The sequence below is a fragment of the Chrysoperla carnea genome, chromosome 5 (assembly GCF_905475395.1).
Source record: "Chrysoperla carnea chromosome 5, inChrCarn1.1, whole genome shotgun sequence".
In the NCBI taxonomy this organism is placed as follows: domain Eukaryota; kingdom Metazoa; phylum Arthropoda; class Insecta; order Neuroptera; family Chrysopidae; genus Chrysoperla; species Chrysoperla carnea.
The window spans coordinates 69,552,783-69,569,878 of NC_058341.1; the positions used below are offsets into that span (position 1 = coordinate 69,552,783).

Genomic DNA, 17,096 nt, shown 5'->3' on the forward strand with positions numbered 1-17,096 from the left:
ATTTTTGCATGCCTAGTGATTGGTTAAATTAGGACAAATCTTTGGCGTCCATTTTCTCTAAAACTATAAAAGGTAAAGAAAGACTTGATTATTTGCAGATATATTCAAGTAGCTATCATTTAAGTTAACATTTTCGAAAAACGACCATACGGCCGCCATAATTTTGTTGGTTTTTAAACTCTTCTAATTTATAAAAAAAAAATAATGCAAGCACTGATATTCAACACTTCCTATATAAGGTATTTCAACAATTAACTCAGTCAGTTGGGGTTTTTTTACTTGTTTCTTTAAGTTTGGCTGACCTTAATTACGGAAAAAATAGTGTTTATTGAATCCTTTAACATGATCGCTAGCAGTCATAGTCATTTAAATAAATTTAAAAAATCAAAACTCCCAATTAAAACGAATTTTTAAAGGTTGAGAAAAGTATGCTATAATACTTTTTTTGCTTTGAATAATTAATGTCAAGTCTTTGATGATACACAGGACTACTTTCATTAATTAATTATCTAGATATAATTGGAAACTGTCTAAAAAATATGAATTTTTTTTAAATTTAAAATAAAATAAATAAAATTATTATTATAATAACATTAATAAATAATAATTGTTTGTATATATAAAAACAATTTTAAGATTGAAGGGTGGAGATATGTCGAAAGCAAATTATAAAACATTAAAGTTTGCATGTCTTTACACAATATTCAAGTGAAAAAGGTGTTAAAGCTCTATAAATTTGTACAAGATGAATCAGAAATTATGATTTACAATTTAAGGGAAACATCTGTGGAATTTTTAAGTATTTTTATATTTTATCATTAACTGATATATTAAAAGTCCTTTATATTAGGTAACTTGTATAACGATTTCGCATTGGGAATCGTGAAAGCCTTTTGAAGAATGTCTTGTATAGTTCCTAAAACATTACGGAACAACTTATATTCCGAGTTTTAAAGACATTTATTAATATTACTAGCTGTGAATTACCCGCTTTGCTAGGCAACATTCCCACTTGCACTCCTCCCTCCACATTTCCTTGCGTGGGATAACATTTTTGTACTGTACACGTCATGCTCTTTTATTTGATACCCCACTTAGGTATATTTGTAAATATTCGATAATTCCTTCCCACTTTCTCGCTATACCTTTCTACCCTCCGAAGGTTAAAAGTAAATAAAAACAATAGATCTTTGAAGCTGGTTGTATATCGTGTCAATAATTGATCTTAATCGATGCACAACTTTTTTAATTTTTGAAGCATATCCCTTTCAACCCCTATTTCAACCCCTTACTCTACTATAATATGGATGTATTATACATAAAAAGCTTCCTCTTGAATCACTCTATCTATCTATCACCGCATCAAAATCCGTTTCGTAGTTTCAAAGATTTAAGCGTACATAGGGACATAGGGACAGAAAAAGCGACTTTGTTTTATAATATGTAGTGATGTACGTTCATGCAAAATAAGTAAAGGTAAGTTCAAATTTGAGGTGAAGCGCGAACGTTTCAATGTTTATATATTAAATTGGAATAGGCTTGATGACTAAATTTTTTAATCAACTTCAAACAAAAAAGGTGGAGGTTCTCAATTCGATTGCATTTGTTTTAATGTTTGTTACCTCAGAACTTCTGCCTGGGTGAACCGATTGTGATGATTCTGTTTGAAAGGTGGTACTTCCCGTGTGGCCCCATTTCAATTTGGTCCAATTATGACAGTAGCATCTATGAGAAAACCATATAAGTCTTAAATTTGCATTAAGTATGTGCGCGACAAATGGACAAATAACTCAATATCTTGCCAACCAATATCGATGATTCTTTTTTTAATGACAAATTAGTTCGTGTATTTTAGATTCACTAAAAATAAAAAAAACTTTTAGCAAAAAAAAAAAACCGAGTTCAAAAAGTAATAAAAAAAACATTTAAAAAAAAGAAAACCGACTTCAAAAGGAAAACTTTTCCAAAATATATTAAAATGCACTAAAAAGTAAAAAATAACGATAATATAATGTAGTTAAAATTATTGTTATTTTTGGAGTCCGTGTCAGCCAAGCTAATGTAGAAAACTGTTCTGTCAGAGTTGTTTCCTTGGCTGACACCGACTCCAAAAATAACATTAATTTTAATTACATTATATTATCGTATTTTTTTTATTTTTTAGTGCATTTTAATATATTTTGGAAAAGTTTTCCTTTTGAAGTCGGTTTTCTTTTTGTTAAAAGTTTTTTTTATTTTGTGATTTTTAGTGAATCTGAAGTACACTCACTAACTTGTCACTAAAGAAAGAATCATCGAAGTGATATTGAGTTATTCGTCTTCTTGTCGTACATACTTAATGAAAATTTAAGACTTTTATGGTTTTCTCATGGATGCCGTTGTCGGAGCTGTACCAAAATGAAGAATTTGTATTCTTTAATTCGATGAATTTGGATTCTTTATCTGTTTGAAAGCACCAGCTTTCAAACAGATAAAGAATCATCAAAATCGGTTCACCCAATCAAAAGTTCTGAAGTAACAAACATAAAAAAAAAAAAAAAATACAGTCGAATTGATAACCTCCTCCGTTTCTGTTTGAAGTCGGTTAAAAAATAAAAATGCACTAAACGAGTCGGTGTCAGCAAAGGAAACTACTGTGACGGAATTGTTTGCTACAATAACTTGACTGACACTGACTCCAAAAATAACAATAATTATAGCTACATTATAATATCGTTATTTTTTTACTTTTTACTCCAATTTTATTTTTTTTGCTTTTTGAAGAATTTTTTTTTTTTGTTTTTGTGTAAAGGGTTTTTTCTTATCACTTCAGGTGAAGAATTGTCAATACGCTTGAAGAACAGTAAAGTTGGTTTTTGGTTTATGGGTTAGTAACGTCATTGTCTGACATCACCATAGAGTTACATATAAAATGCACATAAAACTTTGCTTTTATAAATGCAGATAGGTAACAATCTTTGAATGCTTATAACTTTTTCGTTTTTAAATCAATTTTAATTTCATTTTCAAATTTTGTCATGGTATCAAGTCTAGTTTTATATTTTTATGAGTGATACGGCAAATTCGACATCGTGCAACTAGCGTATTAATTGTTTTCTTCAATTTATTCAACGTAAATATTAGAAATATCATGTGTATAGAAAAAAGTTTAAAAGTCAAAAGTTCATTGCCAGTAAATTTTTTAACAAATGATTTTTTTTTTATCGTATGAAATTTTTTAATTTACTACCTCTGGCGTTGATTCTGAACGCAACGAATACGTTATGCGTATACAACAGACATTGCTGGGCGCTAACATTACAATTTGAAATATTATCTCTGTTACATTTTGTTCAATTATTAATATATAAATATAACATATAACTAAAATAATTGTATATACTATTATTATTATTATTATTGTTATTATTTTTATTATATGACATTATAAAATTATATGAGAGAATGAAAAAGAAACTAAAATAAATAAATCAAAGTAACTGTTATAAATTATTTTGATTAATTTAAAAAAATATATAAATATGAAATTATACGTATATATAATATACCTTTTGTAAAAAAAAAAATATACACACATACAATTTTTTCTGTGACATTTTACAATTTTGTTAATTAATTTTAGTAATTTATTTACGTAAAACAGCCAACAGAATAATAATTTTTATATTTAACATATAAAACAAAAAAAAAATTATTTAGATATAGTCATAGGGCTTAGCAAAATGAAACTGCATTTTATACAGAAAGCAAGCCACTTTACCCAGTGATACCAGGGACCAATATGAATGATTTCACCCGAGGAAACACAAATTTCATCCACTGGAACTCAAGATGGCGGACCTTTTCCAAAATGGCGTCTGCATACTTTAAAAAATTTATAGAATCAAAACGGTTGCACCGATTTAAGTGATTGAGGTGTCAATCGATTCTTATTGACATCTCTAATCAAATGAAAAACGTTCCATTTGAAAAAATAAAAATAGCGGACGAATATTAAGAAAAATGTGTAATTTTTTCATAAATTTTTTCATTCTAGTGAAAAAAACAATTAAATATCCTCTGATATGGTCACATATTTTTTTTATTTAAATAAAACCTGATAATATTAGCTACAAAATAAAAAAAATTGCTTGACAATCCGTCAAGTAGTTTTTGAACTATACGCATTACAAAAGAAGCGCCTGGTTTTGAAAGCCTTCATTGTACGTAATGTGATGCAATGTACATACTCTAGTAGACATGTACTTTCTAGACTTATTAGTGTTCGAGATACAGCCGATCAAAGGTAGACAAAGTTACTCGAAATGTAAAAAAGTAGCCGAAACATGAAGGTTTTGTCCCTATAACTATTTATTACCATCATATCATGTTAATTATATTAATCGCACATCAATATCAACAGCTTAATACAACTATGGCCACAGTCCTACCCCTAACCCATTTTTCCCTCTTCCCTAAACGCGAGGTGTCTCATTTTAATGTAAGAAGTGCATTTTTAGAAACCTTCACTCACACCAAATACTCTTACGTTGTACAGACAATGTGATGTCACGGGGTGGGAGGAGGTTCCGCCGAACAAGATTATTGTTTTGATCTGCAGTTTCCATTATTTTTTCAGGATAATAATTTTGTCATCATTAAGTATTATTTTCGTTCAAAATAATTTCGTTTTATGATTTCGGAATGTTTTTATTTATTTGAAACATTATACATTTAAAAACTCGGAAAAGTTAAAATTTGTGGGAAAATGTAAACAACTACATTATTCAAGTGATTGTGTATGATATTTAGTAATAAAGCCCAAGTTGTTAATACAATCTCTTTCCTTGTAAATCAAGTTTACCAAAATGCAATTGAATAATTGATTGATTGAAAAGGAAAAATTCATCCATTATTGGGGTAGCATTTTCAAATTTATCGAATTTCCCAAACATTTTCATTGATGTTATTTGGAAAAACAGGAAATGTCAGCTTATCAGACTACCATCAACTAGAGATGCTGCCAAGTACCACTCATACAGGACCTACTTTCAAGTTCAGGCGTGGATGGGAAGCCAAGAAAGACATCAACATTACCCTTTTCAATGGGTACGGAAGTTTATCAAACAAGGTAAGTATTTTGTTAAATATTTTCGTAACAACATATACAATGCACGTGCATTAATTGACTGATTCATTAGTCTACAGGTCTGGTTCCCATCACTACAACGATGGACGCTGCTCCAGGACAGCTGCTTCATATAATAAGCTGAAAGTGTACGAGTGGTTGGGCTACTGCAGGCTGCAGCTGTTAAAAGGCCTGGTCTGTTGTGCTCTGCAGTGTGCAAGCCCTGCGTGGACACAGCATGCAAAAATTTCACTCAGCCTGACACCAACTAAGCTGATACGAATAATGAGGACACCACCAATCTCCCCTGTGAATGAACAAATTTATAAATTTTTGGCATACCTGTATCGCCCAAATTAGGGCTCAGATCCAAAATTGGTAAACACCGTGTATACAGGGCTTTCTGTTATTAACTGCAGATCGTGGGCCTATAGAATAAGCTCATAAAGACGAAGGAAAAAGTTATTTACCAATTTTGGATCTGAGCCCTAATTTGGGCGCTACAGGTATGCCAAAAGTTTATAAATTTGTTCATTCACAGGGGAGATTGTTTTTCGATCATAACTTTATGTCCTGTAGAGAACGCCATATTTAATTTAATGTGACGCCACATAGCATTGGGCAATCAAAATGCTTCTAACGATATCTCATTTGTAAAATTATGGTCAGTAGTTTAGAAGCTAGACGGGAACAGATGAACGTACATACATATGTACCAAACACATAACCCTCGCCATTGTATAGTCGGGGTAAAAAGAAGTTAGTGTTTGTCCAAAATTCTTTCAAGTTCAAGTTTTGCTCTGAGCCTTGGTAATTATTTTTCTTTCTTTATAAGTTTATCGATAATTACTTATTCAAATTAAGATGAGCATTTCTGAAGGTTCTAAATTCGACTGTATTTTTTTGTTATGTTTCTTATCTCAAAACTTTCGATCGGGTGAACCGATTTGAATGATTCTTTTTTTTATTTGAAAGCTGGTCTGTCCCATGTGTAAATTTGCATTATGTGCGCGGCAAATGGACAAATAACTCAATATCACGCAAACCGATTTCGATGAATCTTTTTTAGTGACAAATTAGTTAGTGTACTTCAGATTCACTAAAAACCGACATATATATTCCAAAACAAATTAATATGCACTAAAAAGTAAAAAAATAATGTATTTACAATTATTGTTATTTTTGGAGTCGGTGTCAGCCAAGTTAATGTAGCAAACTGTTCTGTGACAGTTGGCTGACCCTGACACCAAAAATAATCATAATTGTAACTACATTATATTTTTTCTTTTTAGTGAATATTAATTTGTTTTGAAAGTTGTTTTGTTAAAATATATCCCCTAAGGACCCTAAGGACAATAAAATTTGATACTTTTAAGGGTTCTAAGAGGAATAGATTTTATCAAAATGGATGATTACTTATTTATTTGTTTTATTTTCTAGTAACTTCAATTACTTCGCAAATATTATTACTATTCAGAGGCGCCGCCAGCCAATGGAACAGAAGGTGGCAACCAGATAAATACAAAATATGAGTTAAGAGTAAACAATTTTAAAGGGCCCTGATTGCTAAAAATGGCAACAAGAACTTTTCATTTTCAAAGTAGGTACTTATAATTTTTGATAGCAAGTTACAAGTGTAATATGTAAAACAAACCCTCAATAGAAGGAAATGTCGACATGCTACAAAAAATTATTCATTTAAATCAGATCCCATATTATTATTATTGCATTGAGATAGTGAGAACATTTAATTTTAACTTAGGGGATATATTTGAGTTCAGAATGTAACCACAGATATACACATACCAATAATTTAAGAAATGGAATAGGCGGATACATTTCTATATATGAGTTTTTATCTGTACAGCAGCAATAGTATGTACACTTGTCTAGTTTACTTCTATCTACTAAGAATGAGCTAACAAAAAAAAAAAGCTTGACAACATTTTAAGAACACCCAACGGATTAAATCCAGTTGATTACTTTCTTTTATTTTTCTTCTATTTGGTTAGTTAACTAAATATATGTTTTTTACAGTGATTGTCAATTAGAACGTCATACCTACATAGTTTGTATCAAAAGAGACAGAGAAGAAATTCAGTTAAAATATTCAGTCTTCAAATCACGTCCATAAAGATGGATATAATGGGAAACCACACATCAAGAAAATCGCTCTTTTGAAGTAGCCCTAGCTGGGCTTCGCATTGGTCACAAAGCAGCCCATTCGTACTAAATTGATAAATCAAGACCACCGGCTTGTTGTTTCTGCAAAGTACCACCAACGACAAATTATCTATTATCTTGCAAAAAATTTGAAGCCATTCAAAATAAATTGCAAATTTCAGTAGACATTGATTTTGCCCTAGGAACAGTGGCGGATCCACCCATATGGGCATGTCATTCACCTAAATAGTTAATCTATTGTTCCTAATTTCATACTAAACCCCTACCTAAATTTTTTTTTTAATCGTTTCAAAGCATGTAGGTTCTAAAAATCGAAAAAAATCCCAGCGAAACAGGTAGAATAGTATTTACGGAAATCAATATACATACCCCTATATAATTAGATTCAATTATCAATGATTCAAGTATACAGATCAAGTCCTTGAATATCGATATACAGGCAGTGAAACAAGTGATTCAGATGTACCGGCGAATCATTAATGATATGAATCAACTATTATAAATGAATACCGACCTGGGCGGCCAAATGGAAAACAGAATGTAAAAATAATTCCCCCATTCCAGAGTCGGTGGCTCATCTCATTAATAACTCTTCCGCCCAGCATAGCTACCACAGAGAGATCGTTTTCTACACTTCACGAGGTTAAATCTTGGTAGCGTGAATCAATGGGACAGAAAAGATTATTCAGGCTTGCTTTCCTAAACATCTGGAAATCGATGATATCAACGCTATTCGTGTGGAAAAAAAACGAAAGCTTGAATTTTTTAGGTAAAAACCTAAATAAAATTTGTTAATATAAAATGTATGCTGGCGTTTAATTAATTTGTAAAAACTTCATCAAAATTGGTTCAGTAGTTTAGAGTCTGAATGTAAAGGTCGAGCCGGTTACCGATGAGATAAGTGATTTGGCAATCCGCTCCTGGGCCATTAATATAAAGCAAGAAAAGAAGCGATGACAAGTGGGATCCCTTACTTAAGACCCTAGTATCTTTTGAAGCTCGTACTTACGCCACCCCTTCCCGATCGAACACAGCAAGAAGTAGATTTTTAGATCAACTTAAAAACATCTTCAAATGACTTAGTGAAATTCTTTTTGATTTTATTTTTCGACGAGTCAGAGATTTCGGACTTTTATTTACACCAGTTTGTTCTGGTGTAAATAAAACTTATTCATCTCTTTTTACGTAGCGGATATCGAAATTATTTATTTTTGAATTTTAATAAAAAAATTCATTTTGACTAAAAAACAAAATCGGTAAAAATCTCTTTTAACCGACTCCTATGAAATGACCTATGAAAAGTCCATTGCAAAATCATTTGGGCAAAAAAATAATCAAGGTCAAAGATTGCGAAATAGGTTTTAGTTAATAGGTTCAAAAACAATTAAAGGCCACTTTTTGCTGATACAAAGTGAACAGTCTCCCGAAAAGTCCGAACTTTACTATTCTTTTCGAATTATGAAACTTCTTTATGCTAGTATTGGGAACACCACTTGATTTCCTTGTACCATTATAAAATATTCAAAATGATTACTCTTAACTCAGTCACAGAAGTACATGTTTTTGATAAATTGATTTAAAAAAAACTTTTCCACTTCCCACTATATGAAGTTATTGTAATGGGTTCGATTATCGATATCGAAATTTTCAACATATCTTTATGTTTCATGATTAGGATATGGCATTAACACTAATTTGGAGAAGAAGTATGTGTGTGTGTGTGTTTGCTTACGTACGTAGACATTTCGTATCGATCGATGCGTATTAAAAGCAATATGATCCGAAAAAATTTCATAACATTTGGTCGAGTCGGCCGAGCTTTTTCTTAAATTTTATCTTGATCGATATCGCGCGAACAAAAATGATATCGACTTCGTTCATGTGCCGATCGAGTTTTAACGGACCTATGATCCGAAAATAGTTCATAACATTCGGTCGAGCCGTGTCGAGTCGGTCAAGTTTTTATTTTTTTTAATTTTTTAACTTTGATTTTAGCTACAAGCTATGGTTGAGAAGTTCTGTTTTGCAGTCAAAAGTTTAAGGTTCTCTCTGAACGGTTTAGTAGAAATCAACTACCAAAAAAAGGTTACCTTTCTCATAAACCTTACAAAGAATAGATATGAATTTTTTAAAAAAGACACAAGGATGATTATTTTATAAATAAAATTTTAAATTTTTGTTATCATTTCCATTTCAACTCGTTAAGATATTTCCATGACATAAAAATGAAAATGATACCAAAAATTTGAAAGTCTATTTATCAATTAATCATCCTTTTATACGTCTTTTGTGAAAAATTCATATCAATTCTCTGAACGGTTTAGGAGAAATTAACTATCAAAGTCAGTGTTTTTATCAACAACAAAAAATTTCTTAATTTCGGTATAATTTTAAAGCTTAAAACTTGAGGAATACTGATGAAACTTTTTTATGTACGTGGTAAAATATTTTTAAAATCACTTATTGGCTGAAAAACCACCATTAATTACGACTTCTTCATATACCACCAAGTAAAACGTGATGTTTTTAATAATTAATGTCTCACAAACCGTACAGAGAATCAATTTGTTTTATACAGGTGGCGTATTAAACACTCATTAATTGACACACAAAATTTTAGTAACACTTTCGTTTTGGTATCGAAACACCTTAAACACTTATTTTAACACATACGTATTTTAGTCGAAAACCAATATCAAACCGAACAATTTAAATTGATAAAAAAAATTTGTTTTTTAAAGAAATTCTAGGTACATATTTTCTTGATCAAAAGTCAAAAGTTAATCTCAAAACATTTTGCTAAGATTTAAAAAAAAATTCTTAAAAGAAGATAAGGGGATTAGAAGATGCATAATGGGAACTGCAGTGAATTATTTTGCAGTGATTCGTATAACAAGTACTCCAGTAAACGAGGCTTAAACTTCTAAATTATTTCCTATAGCTTCGATTTACCTGAAAATTTGGGCCCGCTAGATCAAAAGCTATATGATGCTTAGTGGTGCTTTTGCCCAGGGGGTAGTAACCAACCCTTTATAGGGGTGGAAATATATATGTTGAAAATGGCAACGGGAATCGATAAAGCGATGAAATACAAGCAAATAAAGGAAATTTTGCGAAGTTAATATTTTCCGAGTGATTGGCAATTGAAATTCAATGTATTTAACGTTAAATAACAGAAAAATAGGACGTTTGTTTTAAAAAGTATCATGGTTTAAAGCTAAATTTTTAAGTTTTAACCCCCGCGCTGTAAGGAGGAAGGGGTGTATGGAATAAATGTATTCTAAAAGATTTTAAAAAGAGGTCAAAATAGTTTAAAATGCTAAAGTAACCCAAAACTAGATGTTTTTATTAATAAAGCCCTTTTTACCATATCCACTCCCCTCCCCCACCCTTTTTCTTCTTTTGTTTCAAATTGCGAATTTTTATGATGTATAAAGGGGTTTTGGGGTCGCTGATCTCGAATTCTTCTTTAGATTATCAAAAAAGTGGTAATATTTCTAGGGGGTGTACTTATTTGGGCCAAAAAGTTCGAAGCGTATCCCCAAAACCCCTGTATACGTCATAAAAATTCTAAATTTGCAAAAAATATGAAAGCGGGAGGGGGAGGGGAGTGAATGTTGTAAAAAGGGTTATATTAATAAAAAAATCTAAAGTTTTGGGTTACTTTGGCATTTTAAACTATTTTGACCTCTTTTTAAAATCTTTTAAAATACATTTTTTCCATACACCCCTTCCCCTTAATATCGCCGGGGATAAAACTTAAAAATTTTGTTTTGAACCATATAGACCTCTTTTAAAAACAGATTTCTGAAGCCAAAAAAAAAACACCCCCCAAAGACAGTCCATACACCTTCGGAAATTTTGGCCGAACTATTTAACGGATTTCGCTAAAATTTTAACCGAAAGTTGTAAGTAATAAAACCTACTATTGATATTAGTTTCATCAAAATCAAATAATATTTTTCAAGTTATAGTCAAATGAACTGTTTTACCATATGTATGTATACATATATATATAACTGGGAGGAGAAGGGACGAAACCTCCCCCAAATAAATATGAGGAGTAGTTCTTAAAATTGACCAAAAACCTACCAAATTTGGATATGCACCGATGTCTCCTCTTGCGAATATAAAATAAAAATGATAAAATTTCTGAAAAAATTCCATTTTTGACGAAATTTTGTTGGTTATACATGTTGGCACCGCTCAGGGAAAGTAACAAATTTCAAAAAATACTTATTTTGATGTGAAAGGAAAAACCCCAAAGTTTCGCTGCCCGAACTTTTAATCCATACACAAGGCGTAATTTTATTCTACTATTTACTTTATTTAGGTACTGACAACATGTTTAAAAAGTTCAAGTCATTTCAGATATATAGTTGTCAAAATATTGCAATTTGCAATAATAATTGCAATAAAAGGGAAAAAATTTAGCTATATTTCCACAGAATATTTTTCCTTCCAAACCCTTCATTTTCAACTTTTTTATAGTACCTTAAATGTTGATTACTTTTTTCAAAAAACATCTGATTTTTTAGTTATTTAATGTTAAATACTCTGAATTTCAATCGCCAATACCTCGGAAGGAATTGACTTTTAGAAATATATTTGAAAGAAATTTATTGCTTGGATTTCAACGTTTTACCGATTGGCATTTCAACATATATTATTCCACCCCCTTGGCAAAAGCACCACTAAGCACCATTTTGTTCTAGTTGAAAAAAGCTTTATCCCAAATTTTCATCGAAATCGGTGATGTAGGTCAAATTTTAGAGATTTCGTCTTTTTTTCTCCTTGTTTATGGGAGTAAAGAACGACAGGGAAAAATTTTTAAAAAAAATTAATTATGACTAATATTCGCTAAAAAAAATCTCGATCAATGCTACATTTCCATTAAAAGAGAAGTAATATCGAATTTCTAGTTACCAAGTTTAATAAAACATTTTTTTCAATTTTTATAATGGACTTTCATTCTGTAAAGAACTTCGTTCAATACAATATTTTCATTTTAAATATTATTAAAAAATAGCCACATCAAAAACCTACCAAACAGATAACTTAAATAACAATTCTTTTATCACTGCACTGTTTTGAATAAAAATAGAATAATTTCACGTTTCCCAGTCACTATCAAATTCACAAAGATTAATTCACTTTTCCATTCACAGAAATATCTAGCACTAGTTTTCTTACAAATAATAAATTTTCCTTAAAACACAGGACACCACATAAACAGTTAAAAAAAGTATCGTTTTATGAACTAAAATTCTTTATTTAAAAAAATAAAATTATGTTGTAGTTATGATTTTTAGATGTCAGACCAATAACTTTCTGTTTTATTAAATTAAATTATGCATGCATTTTAAAATAAAGCAAATTAATCAAGTTATTATTCCGGTAAATTATATCACGGTAAAGCTAAAAAGTAGGTTTGGACTTTAAATATCATTTTTTAAATTTTAAATCGAATTTTCAATAATTTTTCCAAAAGCGAGTCGTTCGAAGGATTTCGCACCATCGTACAAGATGTAACGTTTATGTATTTTTTATTTAAAATGCTTTGTACAAAAACAAAAATATACAGGACAATGAACTCGCAATTGTAAACTAAGTTTAGTCCCAAGTTTGTAACGCTTAAAATATTGATGCTATGAGCAAAATTTTGGTATAGGCCTTCTCAAAATCGCCTTATTAATCACGATAACTCAAAAACGAAAAGAAATAATAAACTTAAATTTGTATAGCATGTTTAGGACCATGAAGGTTATAAAGAAGGAGAACGATCGTTACGTGTTAAAGCATTTTAGAGCGTCTGTCCCTGAAAATTTGTAGAATTTATAGTTCATTTTCCAGCCACCAGCCGCGCTGTCATCAAGAAGTAGTATCTGCGAAGTTAGCTGTTTATGAGTACAAGTAGATGAAGTTAGTTGCATAATGTACAAATTGATATATCATTTCAAATTAGCGCACAACAGCCCGCTTTTATTGATACTACTTAGCGGTCGCAGCGCCTCACTTATTTTATCCATATTTCGGGGACAATATTTTCTATAGCGATCGTTCTCCTTCTTATAAACTTCATGTTTAGGACGTAAAGGGTGAGATTGAGTTCGTAAATAAGCAATAATTGGGTCAATTGGGTCTTGCATCTTGTAAACCGTTAGAGATAGAACAAAATTTTAAATGTAAAAAAATTCCGTATAAAAAAAATAAACAAATTTTGTATGAAACATTTTTCGAAAAAATTCCTGTTTAACCGTGAAGGCGCAAAATTATTTAACTACTTGTTTCAAAGCTAGCAGATTCCAAAAAGAACAAAAATACTTTTTCCTGCAACTCCTACGATGTGACTATATGATATGATATTTAAATCTACTTATTTATGGAACTAAAATAATTTTTTAAAGAAAAATTTGGATCATTTGGATCATTTTTGTAGTTGTATGATAACCACATTCATATCATAAGAAAGCGGAATAGTCCATCGTCCAGGAACACTTCGGTATCGTTACCTGATGCAAAGCTATGTCTCATACATTTTTTGGATAATGAAATAGCCGTCCGATGTTTTTAGAAACAACATTCTGCAGGCCTATCAATTTTGCGCAAATCTGCCGCCTCCCTCTCTTTTTCAATAATTTTACAACCAAAACTGAGCGATACAATTTTATAATCGAGGAGGCTGCGACGATTGATAGAATGTAAACCCATCTCCTTCGTTCCATAGGGCGTTATCAATTTTTAAATTTCGAAAACGTTCAGAAAATAATATTTACTTACCTAACGGACATGACGTTCGTTGGCTGTGTAAACAAATGCGACGGTATTTTGTTTAATAATTGTTTATAATTTAAAGTTTTTAGTTTACACGTTTCACTTTTTAGTTGACGTAATAACATGGTAAAGCTACTGTTTCATGGTGTAAAAAACCAGATTAAAACAATTGAAAGCACGCAATTGATTGAGTTAATTATTCAAATATCATGTATATCGACAGTGTTGATTACGCCATAATCTGTTTTTATTTTACGTCATGTAAATAAGGAAAGATGGCCACTCTTAGATATAGCCACATATATATATATATATATATATATATATATATATATATATATATATATATATATATATATATATATATATATATATATATATACAGTCTCATACTCGCATACCTGATATTCCTATATAATACATAAAATTTAATTTGCACCTAATTTCTGCCCTCACGGGTAAGCAGTGATGTTTACGAAAAAATGTTTCAAACAAAAGTTGTTTATTTTCTTATATGGAACAGTTTTTTACATTTAAACTTTTGTTCTATCTCTAACGGTTTACAAAATGGATCCTACGGACCCAAGACCCAATTGACTCAACCTCTCTGTTTACGTCCTAAGCATGCTATGCAAATTTCAGCTTGATATTTCTTTTTTTTAGTTATCGTGTCCACAGTCAGACAGACATACGGACGGACGTAGGGACAATCGAAAATGGATTTCATGAACACTCATACCAAAATTTTGTTGGTAACATCAATACTTTTAAGCGTTACAAAGTTGGGACTAAACTTAGTATACTTTAATATATTTCATATATACATGGGATAAAAACTGAAAATTTGAAATTTAATTTTAAAATTTATTTTGTTATTTTATGAACTAAAACTAACATTTTCCGATTGCTTTTTGTCTAAGATATCACAAGAATACATTTTTAGAGCAACAAACCCTATTCCAAAATTGAAAAAAAACCCACAGACATTACCAAATTCGAATGATGCTGATATAAAATCTGGGAGCCCTAGAAGTTTGGTTAAATACCATCTCTTATGCCCAACCTGAAGGCTTATAGTACAGAACGTAAATCCTTCCTCCCTCCCCCCCCCCTCAAACTCTACTGAATTTCACAGGTATACTCAAAATTGAGAGATACAAAGAATAAGTGTGCCGGGAATAGGATTTGAACATCGATGGTAGCTTATGACCAATCTTCAAAGCCTCCCAAATCCCTCCCTCTTGGTTAAATTCTACAAATTAGCAAATAATCCTCCCAGCAATTGAGACATGAACTCAAGGGGTGGTTTTCAATAAATCTTCGATCCCTCTTAGGTTCTATATTTATGTCTCTCGATTTCGGTTGTACAAAATTTTTCAAGATTAAAGCTAAAAGGAATGACTTTTGAATTTCGATTGTCATGATGAAAACAATAACTGTCTATCTAAAAAGTGAACAAAATCTTAGTTCACACAAACAAGTCATAAAAAGAAAATTAATCTTTATAGGTTTGATAATTTTATCAGTGTAATATATATAATATGTGACTTTTATGATTTTGCAACATGTCAAATATAAATATATAAGTGAGGAGATATTTATTTATTTACTTAATAAAAAAATGTGTATTCATTATTTAGAACAAATTAGATAAGACTTTATTAGATTTTTTTTTTAAATGTTTTTCATAATTTTATTCAGTTTACCTAAATTTTTAAACTAGACTCCTACAATATTTTCGTATTTTGACCTTGAATATTTCAATAAAATTTTTAGGTGTTCTTCGAAATTTTATTCAAGTTTTAAAATAGTACTTCTATCATCTTGTCAAGGTCTTTGAATGCGTGAATATGCATATTTTTGAAGATCCTTTCAACGTCTAATGTCTATTTTACATACGCAGCACAGTAAAGTATTTATACAAAATTTCCGGACAAAAGTCCGAAAAGACAACTCTTTTGTTTTGCATTGAGAGTTTTTTTTTTTTGGTGTAGGTTAAATAACTACTCCATCACAAACAAGTCACTTGAGTAGCTTTAACCTCGCTCCCCGCCTGTTTTGTAAGTCTCAATCTACCTGCTCCTTGGATGCATGTTATTATTGTTGATGCTCTCGATTTACCGAGTCATTCAATTTACGTTTACTGTGTTTGTTAGGGCAATTAAGTAAGAAAATTTTTTTTAAAATTGAAAACAAAGTTTTTTGCTTAACTTATTAGTATTTAATGATAATGTTTCGATTAATATAATTAATATTTGTGATTCATATTTGCTGTTAAGAAAGATAAATTTTTTCATTAAATTTATGAAACTGAAAGCTTTTTGTTTATGAGCCCCTTTTTGCCCGGTAAAATATTTTGTAAAAGGGCAAAGTTTAAGTTTTCTATAATATTTTTATGGAAAAAAATCTTGCGCAAACTGGCGCCTTTCCTTTAAGACTAAGATAAGGATAGAGATTAAGAAAGCTTAGGCCAAAAGTCAAAAAAGGGAGCAAGCAGTTTTCCAGTGAAAATTTGTAACTTATAATTCCAAAATTACCTTACGAGGAAACAAAAGCAAGCATAGATAAGAAAAGCGGCTCAGAAGCAAAATTATTACCAAATAAAAGGTACTTTTGCATATAAATAATCTTTTGAATAAATTTTGAGCATAAAAATCCGTGCATTATATTTTGTCCGGTTTGATACAAATACTCCACTGTGCACAGACTAAATATATTTTACACTTGGAGTCTAATGTCTTTTTTACATACGCTGGCTACTGCTCTGGTGTGCAGATCGTCACCAAATAAGCAACGAGTAACATACATAATAAGAGTAATTACGATTAGCTAATTTATACTGATAATAACTACTTGGTAGTCGAAATACGAATTTATAGTATACAAAAATTGATCTAGGAAATTGAGCAAAAATCGAAATTTGTATTTCGAAATATTCTAGAGATCTAATTTATTATCTTTGATAAAATTTATATCGTAAACAAGTAAAAACAAACAATTGACTGAGTTAATTGTTGAAATACCATGTATA

General features: G+C 30.5%; 1 protein-coding gene across 1 annotated transcript in view; it reads right to left on the reverse strand.

Moving 5' to 3' along the window:
• Positions 1-12,513, reverse strand: part of LOC123300798 (inward rectifier potassium channel 2-like) — a gene marked incomplete at its 3' end in the record, with an annotated part of 62,931 nt that extends 50,418 nt beyond the window's left edge. The window contains exon 1 of the mRNA XM_044883450.1: positions 12,338-12,513. The remainder of the gene's footprint in view (positions 1-12,337) is intronic.
• Between the last annotated feature and the right edge of the window lie 4,583 nt (positions 12,514-17,096).